This window comes from Somniosus microcephalus, chromosome 9, assembly GCF_052327205.1.
Source record: "Somniosus microcephalus isolate GS21.2 chromosome 9, FLI_Smic_1.0, whole genome shotgun sequence".
NCBI lineage: Eukaryota > Metazoa > Chordata > Chondrichthyes > Squaliformes > Somniosidae > Somniosus > Somniosus microcephalus.
Window position 1 is genome coordinate 30,730,783 of NC_140995.1, and position 19,000 is coordinate 30,749,782.

Below are 19,000 nucleotides of genomic sequence, written 5' to 3' on the forward strand. Positions count from 1 at the left end.
CCCGCCCCCAACCCGCCTCCATGTAAGTTTCAAAGGAGGCGTGTACCCACCCCGCACTGGGACCCGCCTACCTGAGGCGGGAAGGGATTAGTGACAATTAACTGCCTGAAAACAGGTAGTTAACAGGCAGTTTTTAGCCTAATCCCTATTTTAAAGCTTGAAGTGTGGGATTCCCGACGGCTCCAAACCATGCCAAGTTAGAGGAGTTGGGCCGTCGGGTTGAAGGACTTGGATGGGTCGAGATGTCGGTGTTCAGGTGAGTGATGGGTGCATGAGTGCATGTGTTTGGTGTGTCTAAAGTGGGTAAAGAAGTTTAAATTACCTGTACTTACCTTTTTAGCTTTCCTTCCTCTAGGTTTCGGGAGTCCATCATCTAACCGGCACAGAAAGCAGAACGGCTGCGAACTGTCAAAAGTGACAGCTTGCAGCTTTCTGTGCCGGAGAGATTTCTAACTGAGTCTGTGTCGAAGGACTCAGGTTAGAAGTAAGACTGTCAGTGTTTGACAGCTTCAAACAGCTGTGAAACACTGATATTTCATCTGTCAAAACGCCTTGACAGATGAAATTTCAGTCTGTGACGTCACCTGTTGCCGGGTGGCTCTTAATTGGCCTGCTGAGCCCGCTGGGCAGGCTCAACAAGGTCAATCAAGTTAAAATCACGTGGATTGGCCGCATCTCGATGGAGGCGGTACTACAATCCCGAATGTTGTAGTCCTGCCTCCTTCCCGACTTCTGAGTGAAAATCACCCCCAGTGACTCTTGTTGGAAAGGGCATGTATGTGGATGTCAGGTGATGACAAGATTTGGCTCAGTTAGAATGCCCAATATGGCCCAATAGCCTGTCAGCACTCACCCTCTAGGATCGCACATAAAGAATGGCCACTTAGGTAACGTGGCAGAGGGCTGCTGGTGCTGATGGAATTATATCACTGCACCTTCAAGGGAAGAGGAAAGAAGAGATAAATTAATAAATTCTATCATGTTTACATAGAATTACAAAAAATTTACAACACAGAAACAGGCCATTCAGCGCAATTGGTGTTTATGCTTCACATGCACGAGCCTCCTCACACTCTGCTTCATCTCACGCTATCAGCATATCTCTAACCCTATCAACATATCAGCGTGCACATATGGGGCTAAATGCTAGGAGCACAAAAATCTAGGAAAAAGGGCTAAAGGGTAAACACAAAAACTAGCAATGCTGCAAAACATTAAAAAATATATTTTTAGCATTATGTACAAGTTGAGGATGTGATGTAGACCAGTCCTGTGAAACACTCCTCAATAAGTCTGGGTAGCTCAATCAAGAAAAACAATTAACAGTCACTGAATATTATTTTAAGGAGTTTCAAATTCCTAAATATATATTTTTTTAAATCATATTGTGGCCTGGGTAACTGCAGGCGTTGTTTTAAAAACTACACTAAGAGCTAAAGCAAGGCAAGATTTCAAAATGTCCATTAATACATTGATATAACCAAACACTTTACCATTGCATAAATTTATCATTCTTAAAACTGTGTTTAAGTATTGTAGGCATAGGCATTAACAGTAGGGACTGTCCCAGAACACTTTAATTTTGCTAGGATATATTTCTAAAGTATTTACATTATGGTCTTAAATAATTACTTGCTATTATTTGCAATGAAAGATAATTAATCAAAAAATAAAATGCATCAGCCATATCTCCCTCAACAATTTACATTTCAATGAAATATGGGGTGTAAGTGTGTAATGTTGCAAATATGCCCTGATTGTTAATGATAATAATCAATCTGTGTTAGCTGGTATAATAACAAACATCTTCAGTGTATATTCTAATGAGAGCACAGGTCACAGAGAAAGTGCATCAGAGGAATAGGCTTGTAATTTTGTTTACATTTTTGGTCGTAAATGGTGTTAATTGGCTAATAAAGATCAACAAGCACTAATATATATTTTAGGCAATTTGTCTAGTGCTACTTATCTTACCTCCTGTACACTGTAGGGGGATTCTGCAGCTCCGTGTAGTGGAACACTGCACAATTGATGCCCTTGAGATGGAGAGTCACAAGTGCTCAAGCACCATGACAACCATAATGGAGTTAGCAACATAATAAAAGTGCATTATTCTTTGCTGAAGATAAAGGAAACACATTACATTAACATAAGACATAAGAACATAAGAAATAGGAGCAGGAGTAGGCCAATCGGCCCTTCGAGCCTGCTCCACCATTCAATAAGATCATGGCTGATCTGATCCTAACCTCAAATCTTCTATCACTCTCTATCCACCCGAACCCATGTGATCTCCCGGGAGAGGCGAAAAACCAGATAAAAAACCCAATGGCCAATTTGGGAGAAATAAATCTGGGAAATTCCTCTCCGACCCATCTAGGCGATCGAAACTCGTCCAGGAGATCACTCTGTCCCTATATTTTCTACAGTACTTACCTTGTGCAAAGGCGATCTCCACCCCAGCCAGGAACAGGAATAAAACCATCTCCTGAAATCTAACACAGAATTAGAACACAGTAGGAGCAGAACCAGGTTACACGGCCCCTGGGCCCACTCCACTACCCACAGGGCCATGACCATTCCGAACCTAGACTCATGTCCAATTTCCTGCCCGCTCCCCATAACCGTTAATTCCCTTTACTTCTAGGAAACTATCTATTTCTGTTTTAAATTTATTTAATGATGTAGCTTCCACAGCTTTCTGGGGCAGCAAATTCCACAAACCTACCACCCTCTGAGTGAAGAAGTTTCTCCTCATCTCATTTTTGAAAGAGTAGCCCCTCATTCTAAGATTATGCCCCCTAGTTCTAGTTTCACCCATCATTGGGAACATCCTCACTGCATCCACCTGATCAAGCCCCTTCACAATCTTATATGTTTCAATAAAATTGCCTCTCATTTTTCTGAACTCCAATGAGTAGAGTCCCAATCTACTCAACCTCTCCTCATATGACCACCCCCTCATCCCCGGGATTAACCGAGTGAACCTTCTTTGTACTGACTCGAGAGCAAGTATGTCTTTTCTTAAGTATGGACACCAAAACTGTATGCAGTATTCCAGGTGCGGTCTCACCAACACCTTGTACAACTGCAGCAATACCTCCCTGTTTTTATATTCTATCTCCCTAGCAATAAAAGCCAACATTCCATTGGCCTTCTTGATCACTTGCTGCACCTGCATACCAACTGTTTGAGTTTCATGCACCAGGACCCCCAGATCCCTTTGTACTACAGTACTTTCCAGTTTCTTGCCATTAAGATAATAACTTGCTCTATGAATTTTCCTGCCGAAATGCATAACCTCACACTTTCCAGTATTGTATTCCATCTGCCAAATCTCTGCCCACTTACTTAGCCTGTCTATATCCCTTTGCAGGTATTTTATGTCCTCCTCACTCACTACTTTCCATCCCATCTTTGTATCATCTGCAAACTTTGATATGTTACACTCGGTCCCCTCCTCCAAATCGTTAATATAGATTGTAAAGAGTTGGGGACCCAGCACTGACCCCTGCGGAACACCACTAGTTACTGGTTGCCAGTCTGAGAACGAACCATTTATCCCAACTCTCTGCTTCCTGTTAGAGAGCCAATCCTCCACCCACGCCAGAATATTACCCCCAATACCGTGATTTTTTATCTTGAGCAATAATCTTTTGTGTGGCACCTTGTCAAATGCCTTTTGGAAGTCTAAATACACTACGTCCACTGGTTCCCCTTTATCCACCCTGTATGTTACTTCCTCAAAGAACTCAAGCAAATTTGTCAAACATGACTTCCCCTTCATGAAACCATGCTGAGTTTGTCCTATTAAATTATGTTTATCCAAATGTCCCGTTACTGTCTCCTTAATAATGGACTCTAACATTTTACCAACCACAGATGTTAGGCTAACAGGTCTATAGTTTCCAGCCTTCTGCCTACTACCCTTTTTAAATAAGGGTGTTACATTAGCAGTTTTCCAATCTGCCGGGACCTTTGCTGAGTCCAGGGAGTTTTGGAAAATTATTACCAATGCATCCACAATCCCTACCGTCACTTCCCTCAAGGCCCTAGGATGCAAGCCATCAGGTCCAGGTGATTTATCCGCCTTGAGTCCCATTATTTTACCAAGTACCACTTCCTTAGTGATTTTAATCGTATTGAGCTCCTCTCCCCCTAGAGCCCTCTGTTTGTCCAGTGTTGGGATATTCTTAGTGTCCTCTACCGTAAAGACTGATACAAAATATTTGTTCAGCGTTTTTGCCATCTCCATGTTTCCCATCATTAATTTCCCGCTCTCATCCTCTAAGGGACCAACATTTACTTTAGCCATCCTTTTTCTTTTTATATAACTATAGAAACTTTTGCTATCTGTTTTTATATTTTTTGCTAATTTACTTTCATAATCTATCTTCCTTTTCTTAATCAATCTTTTAGTTATTTTTTGCTGTTTTTTAAAGACTTCCCAATCTTCTATCCTCCCACTAGATTTGGCTACCTTATATGCCCTTGTTTTTAGTTGGATACTATCCTTAATTACTTTACTTAGCCACAGATGGCTATCTTTTCTTTTACACCCTTTTTTCCTCAGTGGAATATATATTTTTTGGAAGTTGTAAAATAACTCCTTAAATGTACACCACTGATCATGTACCATCTTACCCTTTAATCTATTTTCCCAGTCCACTCTAATCAATTTCGCTCTCATACCTTCATAGTCTCCTTTATTCAAGCTCAGCACACTTGTTTGAGATCCAACCTTCTCACCCTCTAATTGAATATGGAATTCAACCATGTTATGGTCACTCATTCCAAGGGGATCCTTTACTAGGACATTTTTAATTAATCCTGTCGCATTACACAGGACCAAATCTAAGGTTGCTTGCCCCCTGGTCGGTTCAGTTACATACTGCTCAAGAAACCCATGCCTAATACACTCAATGAACTCATCCTCAAGGCTGCTCTGCCCAATTTGATTTGTCCAGTTAATATGATAGTTAAAATCCCGCATAATTATAGCTGTTCCCTTATTACAAGCCTCAACTATTTCCTGATTAATACTCCGTCCAACAGAGTTGCAACTGTTCGGAGGCCTATAGACTACGCCCACTACTGTTTTTTTCCCCTTATTATTCCTTATCTCCACCCAAACTGTTTCACTATCCTGCTCCTTTGACCCAATATCATTTCTCTGTATTATAGTGATTCCTTCCTTTATTAACATAGCCACCCCACCTCCCCTCCCTTCCTGCCTGTCCTTCCTGATTGTTAAATAACCTGGTATGTTTAGTTCCCAGTCATGGTCACCCTGCAACCATGTTTCTGTAATGGCCAAAAGATCATACCCATATGTCGTTATTTGTGTCGTTAACTCATTCATTTTGTTACGAATGCTACGTGCATTCAGATAAAGAACTTTCAAATATGTTTTGTAACACTTAGTTCCTGTTTTTTCCCCTTTTAGAACTTTACTTTTTACTCCATACCTTCTGTCCCTTCCTGACACGTTCTGTTTTATAATTCCCCCACTGCTACCTAAGTCTATGACCTTCTCCGTTGTCGTTTCTATTATTTTCTCTCTAGAAACCTCCCCCCACTAATTAGTTTAAAGCCCTCTCTACAGCCCTAGTTATATGTTTCACCAGGACTCTAGTCCCAGCACTGGCCAAGTGGAGTCTGTCCCAATGGAACAGCTCCCTCCTGTCCCAGTACTGGTGCCAGTGTCCCAGGAAGCAAAACCCATTTCTCCCACACCAGTCTTTGAGCCACGCATTTAACTCTTTAATTTTATTTATCTTAGCCAAATTCGCTCGTGGCTCAGGTAATAACCCAGAGATTATTACCCTTGAGGTTCTGTTTTTTAATTTGACCCCTAGCTGCTCATACTCCTTTAACAGAACCGTCTTCCTTGTCCTATCTACGTTGTTTGTACCAACATGGACCACGACAACTGGATCCTCCCCCTCCCACTCCAAGTTTCTTTCCAGCCCAGAAGAGATGTCCTTAACCCTGGCACCGGGCAGGCAACACATTCGGGACTCCCGCTCTTGACTGCAGAGAACCCTATCTATCCCCCGAATGATACTATCCCCTACCACTACAACATTTCTTTTTACTCCCTCCACTTGAATGGCCCCCTGTACCACGGTGCTGTGGCCAGGTTGCTCATCCTCCCTGCAGTCCCCGCTCCCGCCCTCACAGGGAGTAAGAACCTCGATCCTACTTGACAAGAGCAAGGGCTGCGGCTCCATCAACACTGCCTCCTGGATCCCTGTACCTGCCTCACTCATAGTCACACCATCCTGTCCCTGACCACGGATTACATCTACATTAATTAATTTCATAGGTGTGACCATCTCCTGAAACATAGAGTCCAGGGTCTTCTCCCCCTCCCTGATGTGTCGCAGTGTCTGAAGCTCGATCTCAAGCTCTTTAACATGGAGCTTGAGTTCCTGTAGCAGCAAACACTTACGCAAATGTAATCACCGTGAGCCTCAATGGGGTCCACCAGCTCCCACATTTCGCAACAGTGACACATCACCTGTTCACCCATATCTATGTAATTAATTAAATTTATTATTATTAGTTATGAAGACCCTCTGCCCCGATATAGATGATACTATTACACCACTATTCAATAGGACTTACCAACTTAAAGGAATAAAAGAGAAGGAAGAAAACCAACCAACCAGCTGATCACCAACCCCCTCCTTGAATACTGTCTGTGGGGCCTGTTTGGTTGACTCGTCTCGCTGCTCCGCTTCCGCAGTGCTGTCTAAGCCTGGGAGTGGGGAACAAAACAGAACAAAAAACACACCCTTACCTCCCAGTTGCCCGAACTCTCCCTCTTACCAAACTCTATCAGCACTCAATGCACAGCACTCCGTGCACAAGCACTAGTCCCGCCCCTTTTATACCCGGATTCTACTTCTGCTTTAAACTCCCCAACAGTTTAATATACACTTAAAAATTAAACTCACTTCAAATAATTAACTTTTTAACACACTAAAATTCACAAAATACACTTAAATGACTTTAAATGACATTGTTCTTTTGCTTTCACTGTGTGGAAACAGAAATTTAAGAAAAATTCCAAATTTGCATTAGTATTGTTTTTATCTAATTCTCAGGATGTGGGCATCACCGGCATGGTCAGAATTCATTGCCCATCCCTAGTTGCCCTTGAAAAGGTGGTGGTGGGGCTTCTTCTTGAGCCGCTGCATAAAAGCTAAAAGATTACCTTTACAACCGATGTATATTTTTGTGCAGCTGGGTAATTCTGCTGCTATAGAAAATTCACGAGAGCACCAGATAAATAACCATGAACCATTTTACCTCATTCAACTAGAGAAACCTGCAGTCCCCCATCACAACTGTCCTAAGGTCGCAGTTTACTTTGAAATAGTGCTCTGCATTTACTTTCTCTGTACTATTTACCATTTAATATACTTCTATGAAGTTCCCCTCTCAGTCATTTATTTCCATGTCTGGAGGCTAAGTTTCTCTAGTCATTCCTCATAACTCAATTCTCTGACATTAAGGATCAACCTTCTCTTTTCTTCTCTCTAGCCTTTCCAGGTTTGAATGTCTCCTCTACATCTCAATGATTGACACTCAATATGTTGTATTACTAGAGCACAGTAGAGTTTCAGTGTAGCATCCTCCTACTTTCACTTACCTGATTTAGCAATAGAGTTCAGCATTCCTTTTACTTTGTTGATCGCTGCTCCACAGTGACTGAATATGTCAAGTGCCAAGTCTATAAACAACCGTAAGACCCTAAAATTCTGCTAATGGAGATGATAACATACAAACACAAATGCATTTATCTGAAATTTTTCTCTCAGTTGTTTTAATAGTGATGTTAATCTATTTATTTTTTTTACATAGAATTACATTACGTAGAATTTACAGCGTGAAACAGGCCATTCAGCCCAACAGGTCTATGCCAGTGCTTATGTTCCACATGAGCCTCCTCCCAGCATTCTTCATCACACCTTATCAGCAAACAACAACACTTCCATTTATATAGCACCTTTAATACAGTAAACTGTCTCAGAGAACTCTAAACAGGATAACAGCTCCACTAAAATAATGATAGAGAAAAATTTCAGATGAACATACTAGCATTTCTAGGCTAGTATTCCACAGCATATTTCATGGCCTAAATCTTGTTCCACCTCACCATTAACTCGTTCAACACTATTCATAGCTAAGTATGTCAGCCATTTCAACCTGCACTACCTCAAACTTATCTATATTGAATTTCATTTGCCACTGTTCTGCCTATTTGCAGATTCAATCTAAGTCATTTTGTAGAACCTTGGATGTCTCATCAGATCTACCTGCCTTCCCCTTGATTAGTATTATAAGCAGCCCACTCAGCCTGACACCAGCCTTACTTGAGATGATAAGGGGATTCTATTGTAAGGGGAATGGATAGGCATTTTCCGGCTGCAAACGTGACTCCAGGATGGTATGTTGCCTCCCTGGTGCAAGGGTCAATGATGTCTCGGAGCGGCTGCAGAGCATTCTGGAGGGGGAGGGTGAGCAGCCAGTTGTCATGGTGCATATAGGTACCAACAATATAGGTAAAAACCGGGACGTGGTCCTAAAAGCAAAATATAGGGAGTTAGGAGGTAAATTAAAAAACAGGACCTCAAAGGTAGTAATCTCAGGATTGCTACCAGTGCCACGTGCTAGTCAGAGTAGAAATAGAAGGATATTTCTGATGAATACGTGGCTAGAGGAATGGTGCAAGGGGTGGGATTCAAATTCCTGGGACATTGGAACCAGTTCTGGGGGAGGTGGGACCAGTACAAACTGGACGGTTTGCACCTGGGCAGGACCGGGACCGATGTCCTAGGGGGAGTGTTTGCTAGTGCTGTTGGGGAGGGTTTATACTAAAATGGCAGGGGGTTGGTAACCTGTGCAGGGAGACAGAGGAATGGGAAACAAGGATAGAAGCAAAAGGCAGGAAGGAGAAAAGCAAAAGAGGCAGGCAGAGAAGTCAAGGGTTTAAATCAAACATGGCCACAGTAAATAATAGTTCTAAAAGGTCTAAGAGTGTTAAAAAAAAACAAGCCTGAAGGCTTTGTGTCTTAATGCGAGGAGCATTCATAATAAGGTGGATGAATCAGCTGCGCAAATAGATTTAAATGGATATGATATGATTGGGATTACGGAAACATGGCTCCAGGGTGGCCAAGGCTGGGAACTCAACGTCCAGGGATATTCAATATTCAGGAAAGACAGTCAAAAAGGAAAAGGAGGTGGGGTAGCTTTGCTGGTTAAAGAGGAGATTAACACAATAGTAAGGAAAGATATTAGGTCTGATGATGTGGAATCTGTATGGGTAGAGCTGAGAAATACCAAGGGGCAGAAAACGTTAGTGGGAGTTGTATACAGACCCCCAAACAGTAATGCCGAGTTTGGGGATGGCATTAAATGGGAAATTAGAGATGCGTGCAATAAGGGCACAGCAGTTATCATGGGTGACCTTAATCTACATATAGATTGGGCTAACCAAATTCGTAACAATACTGTGGAGGAGGAATTCCTGGAGTGTATACGGGATGGTTTCCTGGACCAATATGTCGAGGAACCAACTAGAGATCAGGCCATCCTAGACTGGGTATTATGTAATGAGAAAGGATTAATTAGCAATCTTATTGTGCGAGGCCCCTTGGGGCAGAGCGATCATAATATGATAGAATTCTTCATTAAGTTGGAGAGTGAAGTATTTGACTCAGAGACTAGGGTCCTGAATTTAAATAAAGGAAACTACGATGGTATGAGACGCAAGTTGGGTAGGATGGATTGGGGAATGTTACTTAAATGGTTGACGGTGGATAGGCAATGGCAAACATTTAAAGATCGCATGGATGAACTACAGAATTTGTTCATCCCTGATTGGCATAAAAATAAAACAAAAAAGGTGACTCAACTGTGGCTAACAAGGGAAATTAGGGATAGCATAAGATCCAAGGAGAGGACATATAAATTGGCCAGAAAAAGCAGCAAACCTGAGGATTGGGAGCAGTTTAGGGTTCAGCAAAGCAGGACAAAGGGATTAATTAAGAGGGGGAAAATAGAGTATGAGAGTAAGCTTTCAGGGAACATAAAAAATGACTGTAAAAGCTTCTATAGATATGCAAAGAGAAAAAGATTGGTGAAGTCAAGCGTAGCTCCCTTGCAGTCAGAATCAGGGGAATTTATAATGAGGAACAAAGAAATGGCTGACCAATTAAATATTTACTTTGGTTCTGTCTTTACAAAGGAGGACACAAATAACCTCCCAGAGATGTCGGGGAACATAGGGTCTAATGAGAGGGAGGAACTGAATGAAATCAATACTTATAGGGAAATGGTGTTAAGGAAATTGACGGGATTGAAGGCTGATAAATCCCCAGGGCCTGATAATCTACATCCTAGGGTACTTAAGGAAGTGGCCCTAGAAATAATAGATGCATTGCTGGTCATCTTCCAAAATTCTATAGATTCTGGAACAGTTCCCATGGATTGGAGGGTAGCTAATGTTACCCCACTATTCAAAAAAAGTGGTAGAGAGAAAATGGGGAATTATAGGCCGGTAAGCCTGACATCAGTAATGGGGAAAATGCTAGAGTCCATTATAAAAGATGTAACAGCAGAGCACTTGGAAAACAGTGACAGGATCGGACAAAGTCAACATGGATTTACAAAAGGTAAATCGTTTTTGACTAATCCACTGGAATTGTTTGAGGATGTAACTTGTAGAATAGATAAGGGAGAACCAGTGGATGTGGTGTATTTGGACTTTTAGAAGGCTTTCGATAAGGTCCCGCATAAGAGATTAGCGTGTAAAGTTACAGCACATGGGATTGGGGGCAAGCTACTGACTTGGATAGAGAACTGGCTGGTAGACAGGAAACAAAGAGTTGGAATAAACGGGTCTTTTTCCAAGTGGCAGGCAGTGACTAGTGTGCTACCGCAGGGATCAGTGCTAGGACCCCAGCTATTCACAATATATATTAATGATCTAGACGAGGGAACTAGCTGTAATATCTCCAAGTTTGCAGATGACACAAAGCTGGGTGGGCGTGTGTGCTGTGAGGAGGATGCCGAGAAACTCCAGTATGATTTAGACAGGTTGGGTTATTGGGCAGATGTATGGCAGATGCAGTATAATGTGGATAAGTGCGAAGTTATCCACTTTGGTGGCAAAAACAGGAAGGCAGATTATTATCTGAATGGCAATAGATTGGGAGAAGGGGAAGTGCAATGAGACCTAGGTGTCCTTGTGTACCAGCCGCTGAAGGTAAGCATGCAGGTGCAGCAGGCGGTTAAGAAGGCAAATGGTATGTTGGCCTTCGTAGCGAGAGGATTCGAGACCAGGAATAAGGATGTCTTGCTGCAGTTGTACAGGGCCTTGGTGAGGCCACACCTTGAGTATTGTGTGCAGTTTTGGTCGCCTTATCTGAGGAAGGATGTTCTTGCCATGGAGGGAGTGCAGCGAAGATTCACCAGACTGATACCTGGGATGGCAGGAATGACGTATGAGGAGAGATTGTGTCGATTGGGCTTATACTCGCTGGAGTTTAGAAGAATGAGTGGGGATCTCATTGAAACTTATAAAATTCTAACAGGACTAGACAAACTAGATGCAGGAAGGATGTTCCCGGTGGCGGGGGTGTCCAGAACCAGGGGTCACAGACTAAAGATAAGGGGTAAGCCATGTAGGACAGAGATGAGGAGGAATTTCTTCACCCAGAGAATGGTGAACCTGTGGAATTCTCTACCACAGAAGGCAGTTGAGGCCAATTCATTAAATATATTCAAGAAGGAGTTAGATATATTTCTTAAGGCTAAAGGAATCAAGGGATATGGGGAGAAGGCAGGGACAGGGTACTGAGTTTGGATGATCAGCCATGATCTCATTGAATGGCGGAGCAGGCTCGAGGGGCCGAATGGCCTACTCCTGCTCCTATCTTCTATGTTTCTATGTTTCTATAATATAGATGGTACGTAGAATGCCCTATTATTGCAATCTTGCCTTCAATATTTCCTGGCAGCTTGCACTGCTCTTATTCTTCACATTTTGTGGTGGTGGTACTTTAGCTTGAATGCGCCATTGTTGACAAATGTACAGTATTACACTCATAGCAATTCAAAAAAATGTGAGACCATCTGGAAGAGGTAGCTTCGTAAAACCAGTGCTGCATGCTGGCGGCAGATGTAACTAGAGGTCTATGTTGTTTGCATCTCCTGTTCAAAGAAATTCTTGCATTTATATTGCACCTTTCATGACTTCAGGACGTCCCAAAACGCTTTACAGCCAATGAAGTACTTTTTAAAATGTAGTCACCACAGGAAATTTGCACACAGCAAGCTCCCACAAACAGCAATGTGATAATAACCCGATAATCTGTGTTTTTTTTAGTGATAAATATTAGTTTGAACACTAGGGATAACTCTCCTGCTCTTCTTTGAAATAGTGCCATGGGACCTTTTACGTTCACCTGAGATAGTAGACAGGGCCTCGGTTTAACGTCTCCATCACACAGTGCAGCACGCCCTCAGCACTGCAATGGAGTGTCAGCCTAGATTATGTGCTCAGGTCTCGGGAGTGGGAATGTGAACCAGCACAACCTTCTGACTCAGAGGTGAGAGTGCTACCAACTGAGCCACGACTGACACTTAATGAATTCACCGCAATGAACGGAAGCCATTATTGCATTACAGGTGAAAATTATCTCTGGAATGTGCTAATACCACATTGTCTCAAAACTATATGGATGAGAGTTTCAGTGGCTAACCTGCTTTCCCTTTTGGAGGGCCCATCAAAATTCCGATTCATCTTTTGTTCAACGTCAGAAAAATATGCTGGAACTCTGGCAATTAACCCTTTCTAACCAGAAGTGTGGTATAAATTAAATCCCAAACCCCTTCCAGACTAAATAGGTGAAAATCTCTAAATGCTGCAAACATGCTGGTACTATTAGTATAACTGCAGTTACTCACAGTTTCCACTAGTACCATTAATTAAAAAAGGGAACCAAAAACTTATTGCATGGAAGGTATCCAATTATGTAGCTGATCCAGAATCTTTATTCCTATTTAACCGTGTTGACCATTATTTTCTCTTTATTGTTCCCCCATGTCTTCCCCATGACTGTCTCCTTGTACCAACATGTGGTATCTTGCATTTTGCTGGATGCCTTCCATGGCAACGGCATGGAAATTTTCCCTTGATTAAGCCCTGATTTTAAAGCTTTGATTGAATTTGTTATTTTAGTTCATTGTGGTTTCAAAATTGGATTGGGTGAGCTAAATCTTCCCGACAAATGCTAATGGTGTGGCTTCTTTAAGGGAAAGCACATGATATGATTCTCTGGAGTAGCATCTAAACTGGCCTGCTTCAAAATAGGACCCTCTCATGTCTTACACATATTTGTGTTTCTTGCTATATTTAGCCACATGAAAATCCATCTGCCATATCTTAGGCTATCTATAAAATTGCTATAACTCTCCGTGTTTGAAGTAAGATATTAAAAATTGGATTTAATAAGGTAAAACAAACCAGGATTCATCTGTAACACCAATATACAAAATGGAGGGAATAGGTTAATTCGTGCTCCGAGTTGAACAATAGAAGTCTGTAAAAGTTGTATAAACCCAGATAAGGTTTAAACAGGACTACGGGTTAACTGCGGAGAGATTAAAACTGTCAAAACAACCCCTTAGAAAGAGGGAGAGATATATGGGTTCGGCCACGCGAGTCGACACCTTTGCACTTAAGGGTTTGTTAAGTGTGAAGCTCAACAGGGTTCTATTCTTTTAACTAACTAAAGTGTTTTTGCTCTGTAGAAATAATTCAAGAGAGAGAGACAGAAAGTCTGCGGATTGCCCGCTTTGGAAAGATCTACTATCTTAGAGAAATACTTAAAAAGACCAAGCCATCTGACAACAGCAAATGGACGATCGTAAAGTAATAAAGTTGAGGCCCCTGGGTCATGAGAAAGTAACAGGACCAACTGATAACGAAATGTGAGATTTGTAAGCGACTGGAAGAATGGAATGTCACGGTTTTATAATTACAATTTAACTATAATTCTGTATATGCTAATAAGCTTACCCCGCCTTTAGGGCAGGGCCTTAATTTTTGTATAACTGTGTGAACCTCAAGAGATTCGGTGGAGTTGGAGCCTTGTGTTGGGACGCAAGAGCCATAGCTCCCCAGGCCTGAATAAACCGTTCTTACTTCAATTATTGGGTCTGTCTTTCTTACATCAAGCCAGTGTTGTCGACTTTGTATATCACTTAGTCCACACTTTGGGGGCTTACATCAGTGTTGATAATCAATCTCATTTCTTTAGATGAATACCAACATATGGTCTACAGATCTTCAGAACAGATTATTTGTCTTTGATTTTACAAGATACGAATTTTATATATTCTGGAGTAAAAAGAATATAATTTTACTGGCATTAGATTACTGAGGAGGGCCTTATAGACAGAGTTTTGAACAGCAGTCTTCTCATTTCCAGTATTAAATGGTAAAGGGCCCAGAAATCTGTATGCCATCCATCCCAGTATAATTACTGGGATGGGTCTGACAAAGTAGGTGCGGTCAGGGGAAGTCATAATTTGGGTGGGCATCCATGCCACTAGAAGAGTAGGCCAGGTGTCCACCAGAGGGGGTATGGGTGTGCCAACTCCGGGGCGGGGCGGGAGAGGGGCTATTGGGTAACCTCCTTTGAGAGATCCAGCAGCCCCCTTTATAAGACAGCATAAAAAATTACTAAAGCTTCAGGCTTGGACCCACAGGTGAGCCCCACTTCCATTGGACAGCAGGCTGGTACACCTGTTCTCAATCTGTGTATCAGGTCACCACTGTCCCACCAGGCAAGAGCACTGGTCCCAATACTGCCCCTGGGGAACACCACAGTATACTTCCCCCCCATTCTGCAAAACAACCATTCATCATTATTCTCTGCTTTCTGACCCTTGGCCAATTTTGTACAGAGTGATTATTTGCAAGGTCTTCTGCATCCTTCTGCGCAGGCGCCCCATTTGGGGTGCCTGACAACGGTCTGGGGAGCCTGAAGACCGTTTTGGGACTGCACATGCACACTCGATTGGTCACGCATGCGCCTAGACTCCGGATTGCCCACTGGTGAGGGAACCGGAAGTGGGGCCTGCCGAAGCACATTGCGGAGCCTGGAAAATTGCTGCCTGCAGGAGCCTGGAGCCTTGCTGCTTGTGGAGCCTGGAGCCTTGCTGCCTGCAGGAGCCTGGAGCCTTGCTGCTGGTGGAGCCTGGAGCCTTGCTGCCTGCAGGAGCCTGGAGCCTTGCTGCTGGTGGAGCCTGGAGCCTTGCTGCCTGCAGGAGCCTGGAGCCTTGCTGCTGGTGGAGCCTGGAGCCTTGCTGCCTGCAGGAGCCTGGCTGCCAAGAGCCTAGAGTTTTTTTTAATTTTGTCAATACTGATATAACCCACAACAAAAAAATGGGAAGAAGATGCTTCTGGCAAACCAGCACAGACACACACCCATACACGCACACACCCCCCACACACACACACCACACACAGAAGGAACCCACACACAAGGAGCCCACACACACGGTCTCGTCATTCAGAATTAAAGAATTTTTATCTTTTCCAGAAGGAAAAAAAATCTCCAAATAATTAACTAACCCACTAATTAGAGTATAAAGGCCCAGAAATTCATTTTGGGCGGTGGCGCTAAATGGGCGGTATTGGCTCATCCGCCTGTTGTACGCAGTGCCTGATATTCAGTCCATCGCAGTCAATGGAATTGAATATCAGGCGTGTGACTAATGGGTGGCTGATCCGATACCACCCATTTGACGTTACCACCCAAAATGAATTTCTAGTCCTTTAAAGTCTTTTTTTTTACCAGCCAAGGATAACTATAATTACAATTGCAGAATACTACATAACAGAGGATCTTCACAAAGCTAACTATTCTTCCATTTTCTGTAAGCTCACTGGCATGACTGGATCAAATTACAAATTGGAGGGTGGTCTACAGCAGGCAGGATCAAATTATATATTCCAGACAAACTGTTGGGTGTGTCCTGTCCTCCAAGGGGACCAATCAGAAATCTGGTCCAACCCACTGGTGTTGCAAATAGATGCAGCCAATTTTGTATCCATTCTGCCAGTGTCCCTTTAATCCCATGGGCTTTAATTTTTCTAACAAGCCTATAATGTGGTACTTTGTCAAATGCAATTTGAAAGTCCATATACACATCAACCACGCTACCCTCATCAACCCTCTCCATTACTTCATCAAAGAAGTCGATTAAGTTAGTCAAAAACGACTTGTCTTTAACAAATCCATGCTGAATTTCATTTATTAGCCCATACTTTTCTAAAGGCCAAGTTTTCTGTGCTGCCTTTATTCCAGCCAGGCATCGGGTCACAGGCTGGTTACTTGGCGACAAGGGATATCCCCTTCAGACATGGATCATGATTTCTGTCAGGAACCTGGGCACAGATGCAGAGCTGATCTATGCAAGAGCTCTGTTGCCATCATAAGTCTCATTGAGCAGACCATTGACCTGCTCAAGCAACGCTTCCACTGCCTGTAAGATTTGCAAAATTTCTACATTTCCCCAAAGGTTGTTATTAATAAACGGGACCCTGCGTGGACATTTTAAATCAAAAAGGGTACCCAAGATGGCGTCCGTGCCTCATGGCAGAAAGCCTGTGAGATTTTAAAACGGACTCTGCGACGCAGACAGCTTGTGGATCGAAACCAAAGCTGCAGCGTCTGTGAAGAGAGACTTTGTATTTTGAAACCAGACAGGACTTTGAATTATGTATTAGATCGAATTGGAGACAAATCTAAATTCAGTTAGGCCTATAGTTAAGGCCATCAAGCAGTTTATATATATCATCGGAAATAGATTAAGAAAGCCGTCAAGGCTGGACAGACCCATCAAGGAACATTCCTGACAAAACAAGTCAATTAGCGGGCCACTAGATGCGATTACCGACCATCTAAAAAACAGTTAGTATGGATTGCTACCATTATTTAAAATAGCCCGCCAAGATTAAGACAAAGAACTAACCTGATTTGGCGCGCAGATAAGGGTTTTTGAAAAGAGTATAATTGAAGGCCCCGGGTAGCAATCGCTCTCTTCTCTTCTCTCTCTGCTCTGCGCGGCTCTTCGGCCCCTCACGCTCATGGCTGCCGCACTTTCCCCGTCCCGCGCTTACCCCCTGGCCTTTGCCCATGCCTTTTGCCACTCTATCTGGAAATTGCCCCGGCACTGCATTGGGCGGACACGGACAATTCAGGCCAGGCGAGGCGGGACGCGACGAGGGGAGGAGGGAAGACCAACTGAGGAAGACCAACTGAGGAGACGAACTGAGGCTTTGAATCATCGGGCCTTCAGCCTCAGCCAACCTGCGACTATCTTCATGCAAACTCAAGTTGTTGGCTGAAGAAGAAGAATCATCCCTGCAAGGTAAAGTACCCAAACAGAGACTTTAACTTTGGGGTACTCGAACCTGGACAATGCCCTTGCAGCGCCCGGAGACCACGTGATGACGGCAGGCTCCAGAGAGCACCAAGAGCAAACCCCGAACCCCACCGCTGTTTTGAGTCCAACAAACCCTTTGATTGGTGAGCATAAATTCTGGCCCCTCATAGCTTAATCTAGTTAGGTATAGGGGGTGGGATAAGGATAAGGGGGTTGTTAAGATAATTGTTTTCCCTCGATGTGCCGTGTGTTCCCCATTCCCTGTATAAGTATAGTTATTGGTATTTGCCTGTAATTTTATATACTGGTAATTTCTCTTAAGACTGTATTCATTTTTCCTGTTTAATAAAATCCTGAGTTTTGCTTACATCCAAACCACCTGTCTACTCGAGTCTCTTCTGTATCGCTACCTGTACCTAAGTCCGGTGTCGAGAATCTCAGGGGCGTGGGAGCGATTCGAATTGCTCACGGGCAGTCAGAGGCATAACTGACTGGGCTCACGCGCCACCCCCTACATGCCTGGGTTATTTGGAAGGAGCTCTGCAGTACACAGCTGACCATGTTTCCAGATTTGTGGTCATGTAGTTCATGTGGCATAACTTTACTATACTGAAGGACCAACCCTTGCCACCACCTGGGTAACAAGAGTGGAGGAGGAAGAGGAAGAATAGAAAGAGCAGCATGAAGAGGGGGAAGACCAGGAGCAGCATCAATCACCAGTGCCCCCAGCTCACAGAGCTCTCCAAGAGCAACTCATGCAAGAGCGCTTCATGTGAACCATTCCTCCCACAATCCTTATTGCCACTGTCCTTACTATCATCTGATTGCTTTCCTTCAGCCCAACCTTGTGCCTTTTCTTGACTACAAATATTAACACCAACAACAAACACAAGAAAAATTACTACAACAATTCAATTCCATCTGTGTATGATAGTCAACAGGAATAATTAAGAATCAGCCTTGTGCACCGCCCTAGTGCCTGTCTTGTGTGCTCATTTTCCTACCCTAGTGTTCAGACAAGGTGTATCCCCAGTGGCTCCAGCTTTGGAGGTGGAAGGCTGCTGAGCTTCCATTAAGGACACTTCAGATGGCCGTGGTGGACGACCTCAGTCAACTCTGGACATTGAGGGCTCGGCCGCAGACTGGAGCATCTCGGCATGGGCCGGAGCAGCCTAGCCCAGCTGGCTGTGTGGTAGGCTCGAGCCTGTGTGGTAAGGCCACTGGCAAAGTGGGTAGTAGGGGTGCAGGCATCCTATCATCCTGAGAGAGCAGAGCAACTGCCTCTCCCATGGAGCCAAGGCCACTCTCATGGGACTGTGCCTCTGCACTCCTAGGGCTCTGCGCGAGAACAGAGTCCAGGACTGGTGCGACACTCTGGAAGCCCTTGTCAACACTGGCCCCCAAAGCCGAGATGGCAGCGATCTGAGCTTCAATTGCAGCAGTCACAGCTTCCATCAAAGTTGTCAGAAGAGGCTCCATCATGGTGGAGGCCTCTGTCGTGATCATGGAACTAACTGCTTGCTCC